Source organism: Anas platyrhynchos, chromosome 2, assembly GCF_047663525.1.
Source record: "Anas platyrhynchos isolate ZD024472 breed Pekin duck chromosome 2, IASCAAS_PekinDuck_T2T, whole genome shotgun sequence".
In the NCBI taxonomy this organism is placed as follows: domain Eukaryota; kingdom Metazoa; phylum Chordata; class Aves; order Anseriformes; family Anatidae; genus Anas; species Anas platyrhynchos.
In genome coordinates, this window is record NC_092588.1 from 152,814,527 (window position 1) to 152,836,284 (window position 21,758).

At 41.0% G+C, this 21,758-nt stretch overlaps 1 protein-coding gene across 1 annotated transcript in view; it reads left to right on the top strand.

Moving 5' to 3' along the window:
* Positions 1 to 21,758, top strand: part of PRKAG2 (protein kinase AMP-activated non-catalytic subunit gamma 2) — a 208,496-nt gene that overhangs the window by 30,358 nt on the left and 156,380 nt on the right. The gene's annotated exons all lie outside the window — the stretch shown is intronic.

Genomic DNA, 21,758 nt, shown 5'->3' on the forward strand with positions numbered 1-21,758 from the left:
TGCTCTTCTGACTGCTGACCTGGCATCCTCCTCCTGCCTGACCTGTCATAACACTGCACCTTCCTTCTCATCATCCCAAGGAATGTCTTCACCAATCTGTATGGAAAGATGGACATATGTAAGAGTGTAGTCTCTTTATTTAGTACCCAAATGCCACCTAAATAGGAAGGCTTTGTTTTCTGTTTTTAGTTTTTCCCCTAGTCCTCTTTTTTTTTTTTTTTTTTTTTTTTTTTTTCCATAGAGAGCATGTGCTGTGATTATGTGTGTGCCTTTTCGTTTGCCTTAAAGCTCAGCACCTAAAGGAAAACTTTGAACAATATCAACATTGCTGTAGGTTGGATGTGTCACTGCGTGGCTGGTTAGGCACTGTACCATGCCTGTGTTTCTCTAGATAAAAGCAATAGGAATAAAGAACTGTGTTGAAATGAAAATTTTAAAGCTTTGGATGCTTTGAATTCTCTTTCCTCATTTTTGCACCCATAATATATATAAATATATAAATATATTTAAATGGTGCTTATTGCTTTGGCACTAATCAGGCCAATGTTTTTGTGCAGTGAAACTCCCAAACTTGCTTAATTATTAATTGTTTTACTGGGACAGGGCCATAGTTCACCCTTGCACTTCCAGCACCTACATATAATGTGAATGTTATCCCAGGAAGACCACCGTGGTGAAGCAGGGCTTTCCTCAGTGTTTCTGCTCTGTGTTATCCACCCAGCACCAGTGTTACATGTGCCTCTGTCCCATGAGGAAAAATCCAGAGGCAGCAAAGCAAATGAGGGCAGTGGTGTGACACATTGTGACAGTACAGTGACAACCAGTTCACCTCTCCCAAACTCCAGCCTTCATCTTCTCACGGGTCATGGAGCTGGTTGCAGAAGGGTGTGTTGGGAGAGGAGCCTTTATGAACTGAGACACTTTTTTTTTTTTTCCTCCTGAATCTGTGATTGACTTTCTGGGCAGTCCTTGTGCTGTGTTCTTACTATAAGCGAAATGGAACGTGCTCAGGTATTTTGCAAGAATGCTGAGATGTGGCTAAAGTGTTTGGTGAACAGCTTGGGTGGGATTTTAGCCTGGCTGGAGCATTTTGCAATGTAAACAATGAATAAGAAAAAGACCTGATCAGGAAATCTACTTGACCTGTTTGTTAGTTAAACTTTTGTACTTTTTCTGGAGCTCACTTTCACCAAAGTGAGCCCTTGTTTTTGCTGAAGGGGAGGTGCGCGGTTTCTACCAAAACAAAAGTGTTTCTGGGACCAAAGGACGGAGGGTACTGTGCAAATGAGGACTTGGGAGACAGTTTGGCACCTAAAGAAACTTGCCCATTCACCAGGACCGGAGGACTGGCTGAAACCCACTGTACACCATCTGGTTTAAAGGTCTGGGTGCACAGGGAAAATTAATGGAAGTGACTTGGTAGAAAGAACAACCAAGAATGGGTATCAGTATCTGTGTGTTTATTCATGTACTTCAGGGGTTATTTTGTAGGGTACGTACGTAATTTGTTGAAAACCATAGGTTTTGCTTTTGACCCTTATGTAAGAAGTGAATTATAGTGGGAAAAATATTACAAATATTATGATTGCAAGAATATATTGAAGACTATAGCATGTGAGCTAGCTAGTAGAGGCACTTAAGACCAGGACTACTCTAATATATATTTTTATTTCCATTTGTGATGGGTGATGAAAGAAGCAAGGTCTGATTTTTTTGTTTGTTTTTTATAGTATTTAATTCCTGTTGTGGATCATCAAACAGCTCATAATTATATTGTTGTGAGAGAAAACAATTGGAATGAATGGATTCAGCCTTTATGAAATCAAAGCCAAGCTCTTAAGCCACATCTCCACGTGACACACTTCTTAGAAGCATTGGCCCATTTGAGAAGTCAGAGGATCATTCAGTGCAGCCTCTTGCACTAAAGCTGGGTAGCTGTAGCTGGGCTGAACTGAGGTCACACAGAGCCAGCAGGACCGATGGAAAGAAGGGATGGCTGCTTGTGCAGCACATGGTGCTCCCACAACCAGCTCTCATCCTGATCCAGGCTGAAGATCTGCCTCTGCTGAGTCCAGATGCACAGAGGAGCTGACCCTATTGCATCCCTCATCCAGGAGCTGAGAGCCACCCCTCACATTAAAGTGGAGTATGTGGGACCTTACAAAACCCAGACCCAGCCTCCAAAGCTGATGGGATCAGGCCACCTCCAGCTAAACCATTTCTTACTTCAGTGCCACCTTCCAAAGCAGCAGGTGCTGCAGCATCCCACAGTAGTCTCTTTAACTTTGTCACCATTATCTTGACAGAAAGTTATCTCTTGTGCCCAATCTAAATCTCTCCTGCAACCTAAGTTTATTTATTTTTGTCCTTGGCTCAGTGGCCATGGAGACTAGCTGACATCCTTGTGACAACTACAGACTTGTTCTTTCTTGTTGTCTCTTTCCTAGTCAACACATAGACCATAGCTGATTAATTTCTTAATATTCTCTGACTGTTCTGTTTAGGACCACTATGTTTTGAAAAAGCTTTGGACAAACAATACGTGGCAGGGGTTTCAAGTGTCTTACAAAGTAGAAAAAGTGCCCCTAATGCTGCCTGACAGCTCTCCTACCATACCTTTGGGACATTTTTCCTTTTTTTTTTTTTTTCCTTTTTTTTTTTCCAGCAGTTTCTTGTCACTGACTCATCCACAAGTAGTCACCCATTTTAGCAGCTCTGCCAATAGCTGGCTGTTCCTTACTTCATATTTAGGCATTTCCTTCCTCCTTTCTACGGTACTTTGTAGTGTTTTGTTTCATGGATGAGGATTATTTCACTAATTTGCAAGAACATACTGGTTACTCTTGCAGTCCCCAAGAAAGCCCAGAAATGTCATGCAATGTAAATGAAATTATTTTGTAATTATGGAGTATAGTCTCTAATCTGTTATCCAGGTAAAGAATAAAAACACTCCCTACAAACAGGCCAACAGTAATGTAATATGGAAGTCTTCCTAGCTTAGTGGCAAGCCATCACTGATACCAGTTTCCCTTTCAATTCACAGTATCACTGAGATTTTATCCATACCTTATTTCCCCAACCTGGTTATGAGAGTGTCCTGTGGGACGACGTAAGAAGCTTTACAGAATTGAAGATGTATTGTATCTGCTGTTTGTGATTTATTCCTGATGAACCCATGTAAGATATTTGTCTTATTCTCATCTGGGTAGCTGCAGTAATTCACTGATCCCCTGAAAATAAAGTGGGATTATAGAACAAGGTTGTACCTCCTGCTCTGTAACTTCCGCATTTCAATGATGAAAAGTACCAGCCAGAGATAGAAACTACAATGCAGTAATATTTATTATTTACATTGGGTTCATTTGTTTGCTTCCTGCATACAAATTGGGGAAAAACAGAGTTAAAGATTTCCTCTGCAGATCCCGGTGGTCACAACAGTGAAGCATGGCTGTTATTTGAAGGGTGGAAAGCACTTCTTCAGCTGGCAGCTCAGAGAGCAGGCTGCTACTTGCTTTGGCTACAAGCATGTTTCAGAAGCATCTTAGAAAAAATCTTTTTTCTGTCTGTGCTGTAAAAAGACCAAGCTTTGTATTATTGCACATTCAAGATATTTTTATCATGTTTATTCACCTCTAGAAATGTTCTCTAATTTATGTCTGCTCTGACATCTTGCAGCATCTGCATGTAAACTGTTTTCTTAACTAATTTTTTTCTTCTTTTGGTGTATGTGTATGCCATTTATAAGTTTTTACTGGGTCCAGGTAAACAGAGTAAGGATCTTGAAAAGACGGTCTTGCCTGTTGATTTGTGGCCTGAAGGGTCCCAGGATGGGGAAATAAAACTGGAGAGCATCATCCACAGTGTCTCTGGTGGGCAGTGGAGATGAGAGCACTGTGTAGCCCTGGCCTGGGCTGGTTTTGACTAATTTTGGTAAAAATGCTAACGTGATGTCTGGCTGCTAGTCTGAACACTAGTTTATCTTATGTGTTTGTGTGTGTGAGATGAGAATTGCTGAGCTATCCTTCCTCTGAAAATGCAGTCCTGCTGCTTTAGGAGAAAGATGCTATCCCCCAGATTAGGCAAATTTTGCCACAGTGAGCAAGGAAATAAAGACATCTTCATAAAGTACATCTTCATTCCTCTGGGCATTCTTCACTGATCTATGATCCTTGCATATAGCTTTGTCTGGAGTCCTTAACTCCGTAACAGTACCTAATGCTCACCTTCCCAATTATCCACGTGCTACCATTTTTTTATAAAAGTCACCCACCCTCCTCACAGAGGCAGCTCCATCAGCAACCCCAAGCACAAAATATTTGCATCTAAGAGCAATTGCAGTGATGAGGAATGCAAGTAGAAATAACCTTCCGAAAGCAGCATCCGCGTGGGCAGCAAGGAAGCTGCTGAAGTGAAAAATTCAGTAATCCCAATGTTGTCTGGATTTAAGGCCCTAATCTTTTTCGCTTGCACATGAGCCTCGTATCTGTTGTTAACTTTAATGAGACTTATGTGCCAAGCCTGCGAGGAGGATTGGTCCTTAATTCATCTCACTGCCGAACTGCTTCATTAGAAAGCATTCCCTTGTCTTTCTGTTGAAACGTTAGCTGATGATATTGACACAGGAACTTTGCAACGAGGTCTAGGATCCTTGCCACAGATCAAGGAGCTGTGGTGAGGACTGGTGCCCGCACGGATGCGAGGGACATGTGTGGGCTGGTGCATGGCTGAGGATCAAACCCCCGTTAGCTCCTGCTTGCTCCCTCAGTGACTCTGGGTAAATTGCTGACTTTGTTTTCTTTTCTTCGTTTCTAAAAAAGGAGGATAATTTGTCCTTATCTCCTTAATAGAGCTTTTGTGGAGATGAATTAGAACATGTTTGTAAAGCTCTTAAGGCACGAGAAATTTTATTTGCACGTTATTGTTGTGAACTCCCCTCCGTATTGAGCTGATCTGTGTTCCTCTGAACTTTGATGTTAAGGTTTGGCCTGTGAGTATCTTAGGGGATTCCATAAAAACAAATACCAGGTGAACAGCTTCACCTAATATTTGCAGTGCCTTAATGAATATATTTATAGTAACAACCTTAAAAGCCCAGAGTCATTGAAAAACAACCCACAGATCAGTTGCAGCCTGGAAAATCCTTATTTGCGACTACTTTCTGCCTTCATCTTCATAACATTTTTTAATTTGTTGCACTCCTTTTTTCATGCTAATGTGCCCTGTGTGTTGCAAAAGCTACTTCAGCCTGCTGGCAGAGCAGGAATAGGAGCCGACCTGTCACTCCTTGGCAGCAGGTGAATGCCTTGCCCCTTGAAGAGCCATCCAGTTTCCCTGGCAGCCAGCAGTTCAGCCAGGCCACTTTGCTGCAGAGCTTTTCTGGGGTAAATTCCTAACTTTATTTTCAAACTTGTGAGCAGCATTTTGGCTTTGGAATTTCTTTCTGCTCCCAGCACCAGGGGGTTGCCTACTGGGCTGCCTTGCCTTCAGAGTTTAGACATTTTTGACTTGAAAGGGGCATTATTTTGCAGCTGCTCAAACAAGATTACAACCATGTAGGACAGGCAACAAGAAGAATTAAATTACCATTTTAGGGTGTTGAAGTACTTCAGGAAGGTAGTATGTTTGTTCCCTGTTAGTTGCTATAATTGATCTAAATATTTCTTTATTTTTATGGAATATATTGCTACTTGTGATCACAAATACTCATAGATCTCAGTTCTTGACTGCTATTAGTGTTAATGTATGATATTTGTTAACAGTATTTGAGAGTCATCAGTCATTGGAAAGTCTGCGGTTCATTTTGGGCTGATTTGACTCTTTCATTGGCAAAGCTGAAGACCTTTGTCATGTGGTATAACATTAATTTGTTTTCCCTAAACTAAGCCTGCATCTTTTAACTGAAACAGTAGTTACTATGGGCTGAGTTCATGATAGCTCCTTGGCAAACATAATATATATGTATACATTTCAGTAATTAGAGTGCTCTTAGATCTAAGTGAAACATACTGAATTCTATGTGGACTGTCAATTGTGATTTCATTTTCTTGTACTTTTGTAATATTCCTACTTAGAAAAATAAAGTAAATTGTAGATTGTTGCTTTGTCTTGTAGTTATAACAAAAAATGTCCTTAGTCAATACTTAGCACAAATCTCAGCTGCTCAACTTCTGGCCCACAGCGATGCCCATAAAGTACTATGTGGGTGTACAAAGTGTCTCTCTTGGCTCAGATTGTTTTTATGGATCTTAATTTTAATAAGATAAGGGATTTTGCTTTGTTTTTATCATTTTAACTGAGGTGTTTGGGTTAAACAGCAGCCAAGAGACGGGTATTTCGGAGACCTGTGTATCTTGAAGCCAATGATAAATTTGGTTATCTCTGAGAGGCTTTGCTCTACTGGTTTCCTTCAGACTGGTGAATGGGAATACCTCTTTGTGCAGGGCCGACTCCACTCATGGTGTTGTTTTTTGTCAGGATGCAGAAGAAAATGTGGAATTGGCCCTGCATCACAGGGCAATAGCCTCGAAACACTTTGTCTCTCCCTGAAGTCCTGAAGAGGTATTCCAGTGTCCTTTCAGATTTTCCGTAGGTCAGTCTAGGAGACAGCTTGGGCCATAGTGCTTGTATGGGAATGCCTCTCTTTGTGGGATCTTGCTTGTATGCTGGGCCAGTTTGCAATTATCTTCCAAGCTTTTCTTTTGATTGGCCTGTGTCAGTGGAGCAGCACGTTTGGGGTGATCATGTTCTCACCTCATCTCCTCTAGGAGGAGAGATGTTCTCATCTCCTCTAGGAGGAGAGATGTGTGAGTCTGAGTTTTTAGCAGAGGCTTCAGAAGCAGAAAATGAGAAAAATTGAGATTAAGTAGGATAATCCTAACTTTCAGGCCCTCAAGGACCTAATGCAAATTTTTATTCTATGACCTGACCTTCTACACTATAACTACAGTGAGACAGAGAAAGGGTGTAATCGTGTTGGAATATTTTTCCATTTTCAGATGTCTAATAAGGATGAAAGTTAAAGACCTTGCATTTTATATCTGGTTTAGTTGGCATGACAAAATAATGAAAGGATAGAAACGAGAGCAGAACAGATGATAATGAGAAAAGGAGATAAATGTGTTATTGCCAGAATTAACAATACCTTAAGGTATCAATACCTTAACCAAACAAAATGAAGAACTCCCTAAGATTACATGATTTATTAGACCACAGTGCATCATAACCAGCTGAAGCCAGTTTACACATTTGCTACAGGTGAAGGGAAGGATGGCATCACTGACATAATAACTTATTTTCATGTCTGAAAAATAATCCTGTTTGATATTACTCAGACACATCAGCTTTTTGACTGTGGGGAAAAAATATGTGCTTGCTAATAAATTAACCTGGAAAAGCAGACATGTTCCCAAACCGACAATAGAATTTCTTAAATAACTGGGAAATATGAGAAAAAATAGAGTTCTTATAATACACCTTTTAAAAGTTTGTAAGAACCATGAGAGATTTATAAGGCAATTGAAATCAGTAGGGAGGGGGATGGAAGTTTAAAGCTGATTTCCTGATGTGTGTTCAGGGCCCCATGCTTCTCTCTGTTGTTGGCTGTTTCTCCATCTCCTGTTTCTTCAGTGAAAGCAAAAAATCACAAAGTTTTGGTCAGAAGAAATAGCAAAATATCAAAATCAGTTGAAATATATTAGATGATAGTACAGTTTTGGGATCACACACTGGCATTGTCTTAGGGACTTTTTTTTTTTTGTCTTTTTTTTGTTTGTTTGTTTGGTTTTGTTTCCCAAGGGCATCTGTACATTCCCATTTAGGTGATTTGGCTTGGAGCTATGAACTTCTTATTGGAATCTTGAACAATTAAAAAAAATCAAGCCTGAAATGCAGAGGTTGGTGAGATGGCTTTGATTTAACCTTTTTGTATGTGTGATAAAAGCTTTATTTACATCCCAGAATTAATTTAACTTTTTTGGTATGTAGCAACCCAAATGTTTTTTGTATTTTTTTTCTTTTCCGTTTTTTCCTAATGTTACAAGGAACTGGAGAAACAGATTCCATACTGTGTAATTATATTAATTTATTATTTGTTTCATAGTAGCCCAGATTTTTGTAGCCAAATTCCAGTTCTTTAGTGAGCTGGTAAGAGCAGGAATCTGTACTTGCTGTCTGTGAAATGCCAGACATGAGCACTGTATTGTCCGGTCAGGATATGCAGAATAAACTAAATCTGAGGATATTTTTTCTCTTAAAGTTGACTAATGAGTACGTGTGAGCCATAGTTCTTTCTTATTGAAGATGTTTAGCTGTTTTTTTTCTGAAATGTATGGTTTATTCCAGCTTTGGGTAGAACACCAATATTAAATATATAAAGTATTTTCTAGGCCTGGGATGGCAAAAATACAGTTGGATACAGTCTGCCAGAACATTTCACTTGCCCCTGCTGCATTTTCTAAGGGCTTCTTTGGTGCAGATGTGTTTGTCAGATCACCTGGCTGTGGGGAAAGTCATCTCGGTGCTCGCTGTGTGATCGTGGTATGTCTGATCATGCAAAGAAGCACATCCATATGTCCTGCGTGGTGTGATGGGGCTGCCTACCTGTTGGTCACCGGGCAGGAGAGGGACTGAGACTGACTGACCTTTAGTGGCTCAGTGAAGGTCCCCATAGCCCATCTCTGCTGAAAAAGATACCGTTTCTCCTTGCAAGGGGAAAATTAAAGCTTCTGTTCCCTTTCATGATTAGTCTCACAGGATCTTATTTTTTTTCCTTTTTTTTTTTTTCTTCTCCAAAGTAAACTGGTGAGCGATAAATCATCTTTTCTTTTATTTTCTTTTATTTTTTTATTTTCTTTTTATTTTATTTATTTATTTTTTTTTTTTTTTAGCTGACAGTTGATTTCCTTCCTCTTTCTCTTTGAAGATCTGAGCTTTTCTTTTGTAGTTTGTTGAACTGTTGGCCCAAGGTCTGGTAGAGCTCTCAAACCTTTGCAGCTCTGTGGTTACAGAAAGTATTATAAGATCTCAGGAACTGCAAACTCTTGCCAGAAAGTAAACAGCTATAACAGAAGTACAAAGAGCAGCATTTTCTTTATTCTTTGCACACAGATTGGTGATTGCCAAATATCCACATCAGGCTTGGGGCCTGAATTGCTTGATCTTGTGTTTGAGATTTCAAACAAAAATACCCATGGTTAACAGAGTATGAAACATATATGTGTTTGGGTTGCTTTTTTTTTTTTTTTTTTTCGGTTGTTGTTCTGTGTTTCCAGTTGTTCTCTTCACTAACCTTTTCACAGGCTTTGAGCTTCCTCTTTGGTCTTCACAAGTTACATACGGACTTTGCGTTGAGTTTGAATTTCTCAAGCACATAGAGGCAGGAGACAGAGAAATCAAACTAGACTGGCCTTTCTCTCAGTGGGAGATCTTGCCTTGCTATTGGCTTTCCAAAATAATTTGTTTAACCTTATTTGTCTTGGGTGGTTGGGAAAACCAGCACTGGGGTTGCTTTAATTGGCAAAGGTACCTATCAGCAAAGAACATGCTGTGCATTATGTATGCATGGTGCTGTTTTATTGACTATTATGAATCAAAGAGGATTTGTATTCATTTCATTAGGTGTTTTGGACTATCTCAGTCCAAATTAATGTATAAAGACTTTATATAAGCATACCCACCCAAGAAGTGTTGAAAGGATATTGGTAAGGTTACAAATTCAAGGCCTCCAAAGTTAGGAATTGTTTGGATATAAGTAGCCTGTCCAACTTAAATTCCTTTCTTTTCTACGGATGTATTAAGCTTAAGCTGTTGGTTCAGCTGCCCATGTGTATGTCTGTAATATAGCATTCGAGTTGTGCCAAGGTGTACTCCCAGGCCTTCAGCTTCTTTGCTGACACCTCTACTGACATCAGGCAGTGCTACCAGTTTTTGTCTGCTCTTGGGAGAGGGTATGTCAGTCACAAAGAAGAGCATATTTCCTGCAAAAAGGATGCCAGGCAAATTGGTGAAGTGTTCTCCTGTGGAGCACAGGTCATGTGGAGATGCTGTGGCAGATCTGCCAGCCCTGTGCCTTGTCATTTCTTGCCTCTGAAGGCAATAGGGATCTCTGCTTTGGCAGCTGAATGACACCCTTAATATTAATTTATTATCCTATGAGTTTAAGCACGAGGTCACATGTATGCACTTCTGTTGAGACACCTAAGTTTGAGTTGAGGTGACTCCTGCCTATAATGTCAAATGATCCGAACTTGTATCCGTATTTCCCCAAAAGAAATCAAATTTCTTTAAGTATTTTGGAGATGGTAATACTGAACAGTCTCATCTGCCCATTGACTGCAGAGCTGTCTCCCTCCCATCCTGTGGGAGGACAGGACTTCATCCTGTCCCCCTCTCTGCACTGACTCTACCTCATGACTGTTTCTTAATCCCAGTTTCCATTTTGTGGATGTCTGAACTCAATTTCAATCCCCTTGCCCAGCAAGTCTTTGATTTTGTCCTCTACCTCTGCTCCTTTTGAGATATTTCCAAACACTGTTGCTGCCTATTAGCTGTCTGGCCGAATTCTCTCCCAAGCTCCTTCTCCTTTCTTCTTTAGAGGATGCCAGTTGTCCTGTTCCCGCTGCCAGTCCTATTACTGTGAGAGCTTACCCAGAGTAACTGTCAATGTCCCTGTATAAAGTAGCCACATTCAGGTGCATTTTTGTAAGAACAGAAATGTTTGACTGATGCACTGTCTGCCCTGCTAAATTGGAACTCTTTGATCCAAACCAAGGTGCCAGAAATTTCCCTCTAAAAGTCAGCATTAAATAGTCTTTGCTATTGAAAAAATGCCATTTTCTGCAACACTTTTGAGAAATGGCTGAAATATTTTGGCTGAAGCTTTCCTAGCCAGTTCCTGTTTGAGGCAGATGTGGCTTTGAAAAACTTCTGTTCTTTCTCATTACAGTTTGGCAAGGCTTAAAGGCAACTTAAAACAGGTTGTTAAAATAGGAATTGCCAAATAGTTGATTCAGATGCAATCGCAGTTTTGAATATGTGGCTGTATCTGAAGCCATATATCAAGTTTATGACTTTAAATCTAGTTTTGTAAGGTATTAGAGCTGCTGACTTGCTCTGCAGCATTCTGTGCAGCTGATGCAGGATCTGCCTCTGCGACTTTTATAAACTGAAGAACTTCAGTGCTGGGGAAAGATCACTATGGACTGTTCTGTATTGTCCTGCTACCTCATTTCCTCTATGAAAAAAAGAAATGAATTTGGCACGAAAGCTTAGTTTAAGCAGCTGAATGTTTGCGGTTACATCTGGAGGAACGAGCTGAGCTGGTGGTTGCTTGCAACAATAAATCGAGTTTCTTAAAAAGATCTGAGTTCAATGCCACTTGTTGCCAATGAGTATTTCGTGGCATGTATGTATGTGAGAGAGAAACTTGAAGGTATGTCCCGAAAGTGCTGTGCTTGCTTTTTGTTCGATACGAATGACTCAAGTTCTTTCTGTCTTTCGAGGCGCTCATCTGGCAGCATTGGTACTGGCCATCTCAAAGGCTTCACACTACAAGGATTCACAGTACACTGATTACACCCTACACACAGAGACACACACAACAGTTCACAGCTTCCAATAACAAAGCTTAGACCCATCACACACACACACACACACAAAAAAAAAAAAAAAAAAAAAAAAAAAAGCAACAACACCACAACCATAATATGCTACAGGAAAGGGGCTGGAGTAACTAAGTGTACTACCAGCTTTTTATTTTGAAATTTGCTTTCCTGGCAGGAAGAATTTGTTAGATAAATTTCCCAGGTGGCCCTTGAAAAGGGACCACACATAAAAAGATGAAAAACAAACAACCAAACAAAGCACTTTCACACTGAGGCAGTAGGGAAGGAAGAAGAGGAAATTCTTCCTGTCCCAAAGCTCTCCATTTGTTTTAACCTTGAGCACGTGAATTGCCTCTCCTTCTCCCAGTAAGCCAATACACAGTCCATGCACAACCATTACTTTTGTCCTTTCAGTAGGCAAACCTCTAATTCTAGCACTAAGCTAGACAAGCGTCTTTATTTTTGTAAAATTGAAGTGAGGAATACATTCAGAAAGAAGGTTAGACCCGTAATAACTTAACAGATGTTGCTGGTGTCCAATTTTCCTTGGATGGCTTTGTATCGCTCGTCTGGGCAATCCTTGGCTTGGATGACCACATCTAAGGTTATCACAGATAAGTAAAGACTGGAGATTTGGGGATTATTGGTTTGGCTGGTTTTCAGCTGGGATGTAGTCGAGAGTCTGACATGATACCTGAATTATCATGGACTGGAAGATATGTTTGACTTGGCCCTGGGGAAAGAAATATGCTGGAAATAACTCTGCGGTATTGGGGAAAAACAACAAACTTCTGAATTCCTGTAGATGGCCATATAGCACCATCCTGCACTCCTGTCAATGTTAGAAGTTGCCCTGGATCACTTTGGACTGGATGCTGGTTAGGATCAAGTTCATACAGAAGATGAGGGGAATACTTCTTATTCTTGCCTAAAAATAAGCACAGTATTAGGCTCCATTTTAAATTTAAATGTAGTCCTACTCAGTGGTCACTTCCATTTGTGACTTTGATTTGAAATGGCATACTGCAGGCAGTTCTAAGGGTTCAGCTTTCTTCTCCCAGTTCCTTTCTGCTTCCATAACTCCAGCCCTAGAGAAAATGGAGTTAACTCAATATATACCATTGCTTGAGATGCCATCACTGCACTACACAATTACAAATCTGACTTCACAGTCTAGCTTCCAAAAAAAGCTTGCAAAGTTCAAGTTAAAGGTATTTCTCATATTCCTCTCCCAGCAACTGTGTCTGCTGATGAAATTTCAGTAGAAGTCTGTTCTGGTCTAAAGAGAGGAGATCAGGCTCTAACACTAAAGAGTTAATCCTGTAGAGAAAAACCCTGCATAAAAGCTGTAGCTGAAGTGGAAGACAGCTTATTACACATGCCAGTGTGCTGGCAGAGTTTCAGCTGGAGGTCCCCAGGGACCCCCTGCAATTTGTTAAATGTTGGTATTTCAGGTGTGTTAGAGTGGAAGGCTGAAGGATTGGGAAATCTGTTTTCAAAGGCTTCTTTGCAATCGAGACGAAAGTCAGTGGTCCTGGAGAAACAAATATCTTAAGCTGTACGTGGTTGGAAATGTTTGTTTTGTTTCAGGACATTATAATGGGTATATTATGCTACGCTGGTAATGGTTTCACTTCAATGGTAGGAGAGAGCAATCCAGAAGTATTTTGTAGCTGTGTTTCCTCCTCTTTTCTTCCAAAATAACTGAGAACTTGTGCATTCTTGAGAAAAGTTCTGCTAACAGTATGTACATACAATAATTAATATATTCTAAAATAAATAAGTCTCTCTTCAGACTCTTTTAATGAACTGTAGGGGTGGATTGTCTTTGGCAGGAGCACTGCAGAGGTATCCAAGAGAAAGGGCAAGGCTGAAAGTCTTTCTGGAGTGGTTTGCATAGCCCTCAACCACTGGCTGTTTGTTGATTGAGATCCAAAGGCGCTGTTTGTCTTCTTACTTTGGGTGCCCTGGCCAAATACCCCCTTAGTGTATCTGATGCTGCCTATTTAAATGCTGTGTTATCATCACCGTACCACAATCACACTGAATGATACTTGTAAAAAGGCAGTATGTCTGAACAACATACAGTCTAAAGAAGCAGCAAAAAACAACCGGGAGGGGAGAAATGAGGAAAAAGATCCCATACACAGAAAAGCTGTGAGAACAGTAAATGAATTTTCATTTTTTCCACAATAAGAACAAAAAGGAATCATTGTTTTTACTCCTGCCTTTTGCAAAAGTGGCTGCACAGCCTGGTGTCAAAAAGTGTTTTTTTGCTGATAAATGTGTAGCCAGGCTGAAGCACATTTTTACTGGGGCCATGCTGGGAGTCAGCCTGGGGAGTGGGACTGCGACCCGCGGCCACCAACAGCCTCCAGGGAAACTATGTGGACTCATAAACACTAAAAAAGGAAAGAAAAGGTGTTTTATCAAACACATAAGACTATGCTTTAAACTATGGCACGTTGCCCAAGAAACAAGATTTCAGTCTCCAACCTTCAAAACAGATGATCCTGCTGTTTATGGGACTTGTTCCTGTTCAGAAGCTAATCTAGTGCTGACAGCTGCAGGGAAGCCGCCGGGTGCTTGCAGGGTGGTTTCTGTGAGCTCGGCAAGTTTTCAGATGTATATTATCCAACACAGCACAGTAGCCTAGTGATTAAAACAGACACGACGTAACAGCGTGGTATTTTGAGGTATGAAAATGGTCTTTCCACAAGTGTTTGGGGTATGTTGGGTCAAATTTGGGTTAAATTCTGGTTAATCAAAATATCTTTCAAATTGATAAGACAGAATTTAGCATTCCTATTGCAGCCTTGAGTATTTTTGCAGCATGGTTATGTTTTTGGTTAGAAGTGATGACGGATATGAAAGTGGGGCATCCCTGCTGACTTCTGGTTTACTGCAGGGCTGTCACTTCAGCTGTGCTGCTTGATTTTAGTAAGGTGAGGTGCAGTTGGAAATGTATTTCAGATGTCTACAACCTAAGAAACTCAATGAAAATGTTCTTGATCTGATTTTAATATTGGCAGACCTTGTAATCACAAATGCTATCTTGGGAGCATTAAAATAAGTGCTAGGAAGATACCTGTAAAATAATCAAGTAGGCTGGCTGGATTTTGTCTGTAGATAATGAGCAGTAGCTGTTGCATAGTAAATTGGAAATGGTGAAGCTTGAAAGACAGAAGACCTTGGAGGCAGAAAATGACAGGGCCAGGCAGCATGGTAGGAGTTTTAGGTTTATTTGCTTGTTCACACAGACTGGTAAAGTTGCCCCAAATTTGGTGCAGTAAACTGTGAATGACTGATAAATATTGAAAAAGAATGCTAAAAGGGACTTTCAAAGGGACAACTTGCAGCCAGGCTGTGAAATCAGTTGGCTGGAAGTGCTGCTGCCACTCTGCCAGCCTCTGGCCCTGTGAATCTGAAAGGTCTTACTGTCACCTTTTCTTCTCCTCACGTAGACTCAGCTCCCCAAGAGGACACTGACAGCATGGTTATTAATATCACTGTGTGTCCCTGCCCTCAGTAGGAGGATGGGGTTTGAACTGGCTGAGAAGTTCAATAATATTTATTGACCTGAGCCCTGTCAGTGCAGTGACGCTGCACTAGGCCGCACTGCTGAACGCCGCAGGTCTAGGGCTTGTGCTGCTCCCCCAGTTGAGACTGGGGTGTTTAGGGCTTGTCTGTGGAAGAGGAATTCAGTCTGAGGAGTCAGACAAGTAATGGTTTTGTTGTTTGTAGTTGTTTCTGTTTTCCGTGTGGGTTTAGGCCAATATTGTGTCAAATGCACAAAGGGGGTAGGAGGTAAGAGAAACAGAATTCCTGTTTCCATCCAGTATTATGAAAAAGTTCAAAGTACATATAAAAAAAAAGAAAATAAAAATAATTCTTCCTAAATAAACCAGCCAGGATTTGATTGAGAAGAGAGACCTTTCTGCGTTCTGCAGGCTCTGTCCTCTGGGGTTTGCCAGAGTTTATCCAGGATGTGGCTGGGAGTAGGGCTGGGGTACCCCGCCACCCTGAACACAAAGCCACCTTTCACTCCTCAAAATAGAGATGTAGAAGTGAGTATGGACCATGGAAGATGGGAAGGCCTAAAAATATTTATATGCAACACTAGCTTTTATGCATGTATCTATATCTATCTATGTGTGTGTCTATTTTCAGATAGGTATATATGTCCACACACACTATTAATCCTATTACTCAGGATCTGGGTATGAGTAAGATGAGTCCAGTGACAGTTTACACCCTTTTCTTTGTTGCATGCAAAGGTTACACCCTTTAAAAGGCTTAACCTTTTCAATTATTTCATGAATCTCTTGAGTGAAAAAGACTCTTTTGTATGCCTTAGCGGCTTTTGTATGTGCGGCGCCACCTCACCTCTTAAAAAAACATAAAACAACGATAAAGAAATGGACATAAGCTTTTCTTTTGCAATCATCACTTGAACTTGTATTTATTTATTTTTAATTATTACTATATTATTGGTCATTTATTTGTTGGGTTCTTTAAAAACAAATTACATTCACCTTTATTTAGGCAAATTGAGTTTCTAAGATGCACTAAAAATGCTACTGCCTGTGGTCAGAGACTTTGAGAACATACTTTTCTTTCCGGTGTGGGTAGATTATTTTAAATTATTATTGACATGGTAAAAATAGGAAGTAAAACCTAGACCCTATGTGTGCTCTTATTATTTATTTATTTTTTTATTCAACTAATTCCCTACAGGGGAAATCCATCATTTCTCCTTAAAATAACTGCGCTTTCACCGGATGTTTCCTATATCCAGAATTGCTATTTGCAAACTTGTGCCCAGTAAATAAAGACCGGACTCTTATCATAACTGTCATGTGCTTCAGGGCTCCTTGCCATGGGGTTTCTGCCATGCCAGTGGAGGTTGCAATAAAGCGGTGGGGCTTTGCCTCCCAGCCTCTTGCAGCCCCTTGGAGAGGGAACGTGACTTTGGTGAGAGGCGCCTGAGCTCTGGCAATGTTAGTATTAATATTAATACATAATATTGCAGATGTAACTATTCCTGAAGTAGTCACACCAGTTGGGACACGTCCATGTTGCTCGTACCTATGATATTCAGCCCTCAACCAAACCAGGTCTCCGTAAATGAAAAGGAGAGGATAAACAGGTGAACTTTATTTTCATTACAATGCCGAATACATTTCCCACATTCCTCATGGTGAATTTTTGACTATCAGGTGTCTGCATTGCAATAGACGTATTTAAAAGTACTTATTTTCTCTCAGTGCTGACCTACTTTAAACACTGCAGGGTGGTGTTACCTCCATTTTTTTGCAGCAGCCAGTCGATACCAGTGAAGATCTTTGTACTTCACCTTCTAAACCTTTGATGACATTTTAACTGCTCATTATGGTATGTAAGCAGTTGCTTCGTCCTTTTCTAGGTGGGCCCTTGCTTCAGTTCAGAGTTAATGGTTACTATTTATTGCATACTTTAGATTTGCGTGCAGCATGCACACGTAGTGCCTTAGAAAACCCAGAACCCCCAATATGAAGAACATACCGTCCCTAGCCAGGCTGTGCTGGGGTGGGATACGTGGGTGATTTACCCGTGCCCTGGAGCTGTGGGGACAACTTAGATGAAATAACTCAGTGTCCAGCACAATTGAGCCTTAAAATGCGTGACAAATAGTCATGAGGTTGAAAGAAAATAAAACAGGCTTTACACCCTGCAAGGGCATCTTAATGCCTGGGTAGTTGGGCTGTGATGGTATCCTAGTGGGATGTTTTCTTTTAGGTAAATAATTAGTGCTCTCTAGAGAGTTGTGAATGTGCTGTAACATTTTATGTGCTCAGGCACAAGCTCTACACCAAAGGCTTAAAACACTGTGGACAGTACAGGTGTGGCTGGTTTTAGGCAGAGCTAATTGCCATTCCCTTTTTCTCTGTGCTGCTCCCTTGTCCCAACCCATTCCCAGGCTTCTTGGGCACTGATTTCCCCATCCCTGCTGGGAAAGGAAGCCTGAAGCAGCTCAAGGGCAGAGGGACCCAGAGGCAGCAGCAGAGCTGAGGCATGTCTCTTTGCCTCTGTCCTAACACAACCCTCATCTTTCTCCCCTGTTGCTCAGAGGCCTCTGCTGACCCCATGCAGAGCACAGCTCTGCTCCAGCACCTTGCCAGGAGTGCCTCCAGCCTTCTCCTCCCCACCATCATGTAGGAAAGAGGCTCTGTGTGTCCATCTGCCATCTGGATGTGGGAGAGAGGTGGGAAGGGCTGCTGTTATTCCACAGCCTCCAAAGCTGTCTCTATATGAACATGCAATCATTTCAAAATTGTTTGGATTTGGTATATGTGTAAATATGAGCATAAATGAGCATAAATGTACTTACATAAGTATCCTACTGAAGGACTAGGTGCATTAATTCATGCAGGGCATCCCTGGCATGGCACAATCTGCCCTCCTTGTAGAGGAGAGATGGGCACTTACTGGGTTTTGGTTGTTCTCACATGGATGCTCTGCTTCTGGCTTGTCAACAGTGAGTTACAAATTCCAGATGTTTGGTTCATTGCTTGGTAGATCATGATGAAAACTGCAAAGAAAAAACAATGATTGCTTGAGACAGATAGAGGGGTGAACTGTAGATCTTGTTTCGCATGGGACATTTCTCTCTGTTCCTCTTTCTTTCCATTTTGTTCCATTTCCACCACCCTGAATTTTCAGTTTTGACAGATTTTGAGCAATGAACTCCACAGTTCCTCCCTGCCTCTTATTGTTGGGGTGTGATGCTTTTTTTCCTTGTGATCCCTTTTCCAGCCCTGGCAGATTACAGCTGCCCTTTACCAAACATCAGCTTCTCTTGAGACTACATTGGCTTTCCCCCTAAGAACTGATGTAATTTATGGTGCTATTCAGGAGTTTTCTCTCCCCATTTCACCTTCCCCTTGGGCTCTCCTGGTCTTCCAACTACCACTGTGGCTTTTAAGGACCTGGAAGGAGTTGCATCTCTTCCCCAAGCTTCCCCCAAACGTGTTGCTTTCTTGGCTGCAGGCTGCTTTGCTGCACATCTGTGCTGCGTGACACTTTTGGTTGCTGCTCCTGGTAACATTTTGCAGGGTGACTGCATACCGTGTAAAAATATGACATAGACTTTCTTAAATATGCACTGGACAAATACCCTGCCCTGCCACACAGAGTTCTGGCTCACCGTGTGCCTCAGCAGTCTCTGTATGTTGCCATGTATCCAAGGCGTGTCTCTGCAGACAGTAGCCTGATGGATTTTTAAAGGACTGCTTGCTTAGAACAAGGAGATTGTCATGGAAGCAGGCCCTATGAACTCATCTAATTTATGTAGTACTTACAAAACCACTAGATCTTTGTGAAAATTACAGCATATAAATAACACCAACCAATGGAAATGCATTTTCAGTCTCCTCTGGGGAATTGTGGAAGGTTGCTGTACTGCCAGTTGGAAATTTATGCTATCTTAGGCTTGTACTTGGACCAAAAAGAAGAAAGAGGATTGGTGTTTTGGAACAGTGTGAGCGAATTGTGCAGGAACTGTGTGCAACAGAATCTGAAGCTGATTGAGGATCTGGCTCTGGATTTTTGCAAACCAGAATCGTTAAACTCTTCAGATGGAAAAACAAGATACAGCTGGTACAGCCCTGTTTCAGTTAGCCAGAGAGCTCCGTAGCTTTATGCTGGTGAGACCGGGATAGTCATGAATCTGCTTTCCTCGTATTTTGATCTTTGGAGCCCAAGTGAGTGATTCACTGTAGGAGGCACAAGTGGCTTTGGGTGATTTTTTCCCCACCTTGTTGTCCAGAAAGATGTGAAAATCTTACGGTCAGTCCAGATATGTGAGTGTTTGAGGAGTGCTCAAAAATGAAATCATTTTTAAACTTTTGTACTTACAAAACCAATAATGACTGACAAGCTTGAAATGCAAAGACTTGAGAATTAAAATAAATAAACAAATAATCAAACAACACTGAAAAATCTATTTGAATGGAATCTTGATTACATAAAACATTTTCTGGAGGTTTAAAGATTGTCCTTAGTGCATAAGGAAACAGCTGGAATTTTGGATCCCTATTCTTACAGACTCCTAGAATTTGTCAATAAAATGTTTGCAAAAATACTTTTAGTGGCTTTGTTTGGGTGGCTTTCTCGTGTTGCACAATCTTGTGCGAGATGCTGTATACAGCTTTGGTGTCTCAGATCCGAGCATGTGCACTGGAAATCACAATTTGAAACAAGGTATTTGTTCAAAACTCAGTTTATTTTTTTCCTTGGATCTTCAGTTATTGGTTAACCAGCCACATCTAAGCATGGGTATTTGATCTGGGAATATTGCAGTCATAAGAGAGGTGCTAATTAATTAATAAAGAATACAAAATATTTACATAAACGTGATTTTGACACCTCAGGCCTGTGTATTCAAGAATAGCTTGAGGCTCTTTGGCAGGATGCCTGCCACATAAATGCAAGTAGACATTAAATAACAGTAAGAAATAATCATAATAATAATCCCTGCCTATTTTCCATCCCAGAAGGGTGAAAGAAAATGGCAAATCACTAAATGTTTTTCGTGGATGTCAGAAGCTGGACAGAATCCAAAAACTATTTCAGCAAATATTTATGAAATGGTATCTAAACCATTAACTGTTCTGCTTATCTCAGATGTAGTTGTGCAATGTGTTTCTCTTGCTTCATATTCCTTATCCAAAGGTGGGGGAGGAAGAGGCATATTTTCAAGGTAGAATTTGTGCCAACTCAGACTTTGTGTCCAGAACTGGTTTTGAAGATTAATTAATAAAAAACCTTTAATAGGTCTTGGTGTTTCTTTAAATTGGCTGCATCAAACTGAGCCCTACGAGTGATTTGAAAGGAATGATTTAGGGATATGAGACATTTTCCTGGCTGTAAATACCCATTTTATTTCATCTCATCTTTAATCAGAATAATCCTTTTAAGTTGCCTGTGCATGGAAGCATCTGAGCTGAACCTTGCTTTTCAGCCTGGTTTGAAGGAGGACCTCTTTTACTCCAAGGCAAAACCCATTCCTCTTTTTTGCCCTCTCTAGGGCAGCCTCAGATGTGTCCTTTCTCCTACAGCTGCAGTGGGGAGGCACAAACATGTTTTGCTTGCCCCAGCTGCTTGACTAATATCTCTGGTACCACCAAAACAGAATTGTAAAAGGAAGCTTGTTTATTTTCCCAAACTATTTGTATATTCTGCAGGCATAAAATATTCATTTAGCTGGGGAGAAACCTTCTAAATGCTAAATATTTGTTCACTTCTGTATTAAAAAGGGCAGAAACCGAGCTTGTCTTAAAGTGGTTCAAGGCATAGCTGCCATGTGTGAGTGAACAGCGTGTACCCTTTGCAGCCTTTTTGCTCAGAAGGGACTTGTGCTAGCAGGTGGGAGCACACTCAGCACACCGAGGGGAGGCAGCAGGACATGCACGAGGGGCAGCAACACAACCTCACTGCTGCTGAATTCAAAATCCTGATCGATTAAAGCGAGCCCTATATATTAAAGAATATTTCAGTCTGTCCCCACAAATGTTGTTCTGAAATGGCCAAGAAAGGGCTGGCAATGCTTCATGGCTCAGGATTCGGCCACCTGTTTCTCTAGAGAGGTGTCAGTTCACTGCAGGAGGATTTTGATGTCTTTTGTTCAAATACTGGAAGCTGCGGATGGGATCTCTCTGCCTTTTGCCTTGATGTTCGTGTTGGCCTACCAGGGGTGACCTCATCTGTGGCAGACCTCAGGAGCATCTTGGCCAAGGACGTGGCCCCACGGTCTGGAGGTGATTTTTTTGCCAGCAAAGGACACTTTATGAGGTTTCTTGCTGGATTAAGCAAAGCTGAGGGTGATTATTAAGAGGGCTTTTTCAAAAAATTGTTGCTGAAGAAGAAATCTCAAATCCCCACAGTCCCTCAGCTCCCGCTTGGAGGGTTTGCATTGCTGTGCTAGCAGAGCATGCTTTCATCCACGTGACGAGCTATCCTCTTCAACTATTCTATTTTCTATTCTATTTTCAACTATTTCTACTGTTATCTTTATTTTTAATGGTAATGCTGTACTTTGCACTCAGACAACATGTTTTCCCAATGAGGTCTTCATAGCAAATTGCAAAGTCACGTTAAGTCTTCCTCATGTTGCAAGTG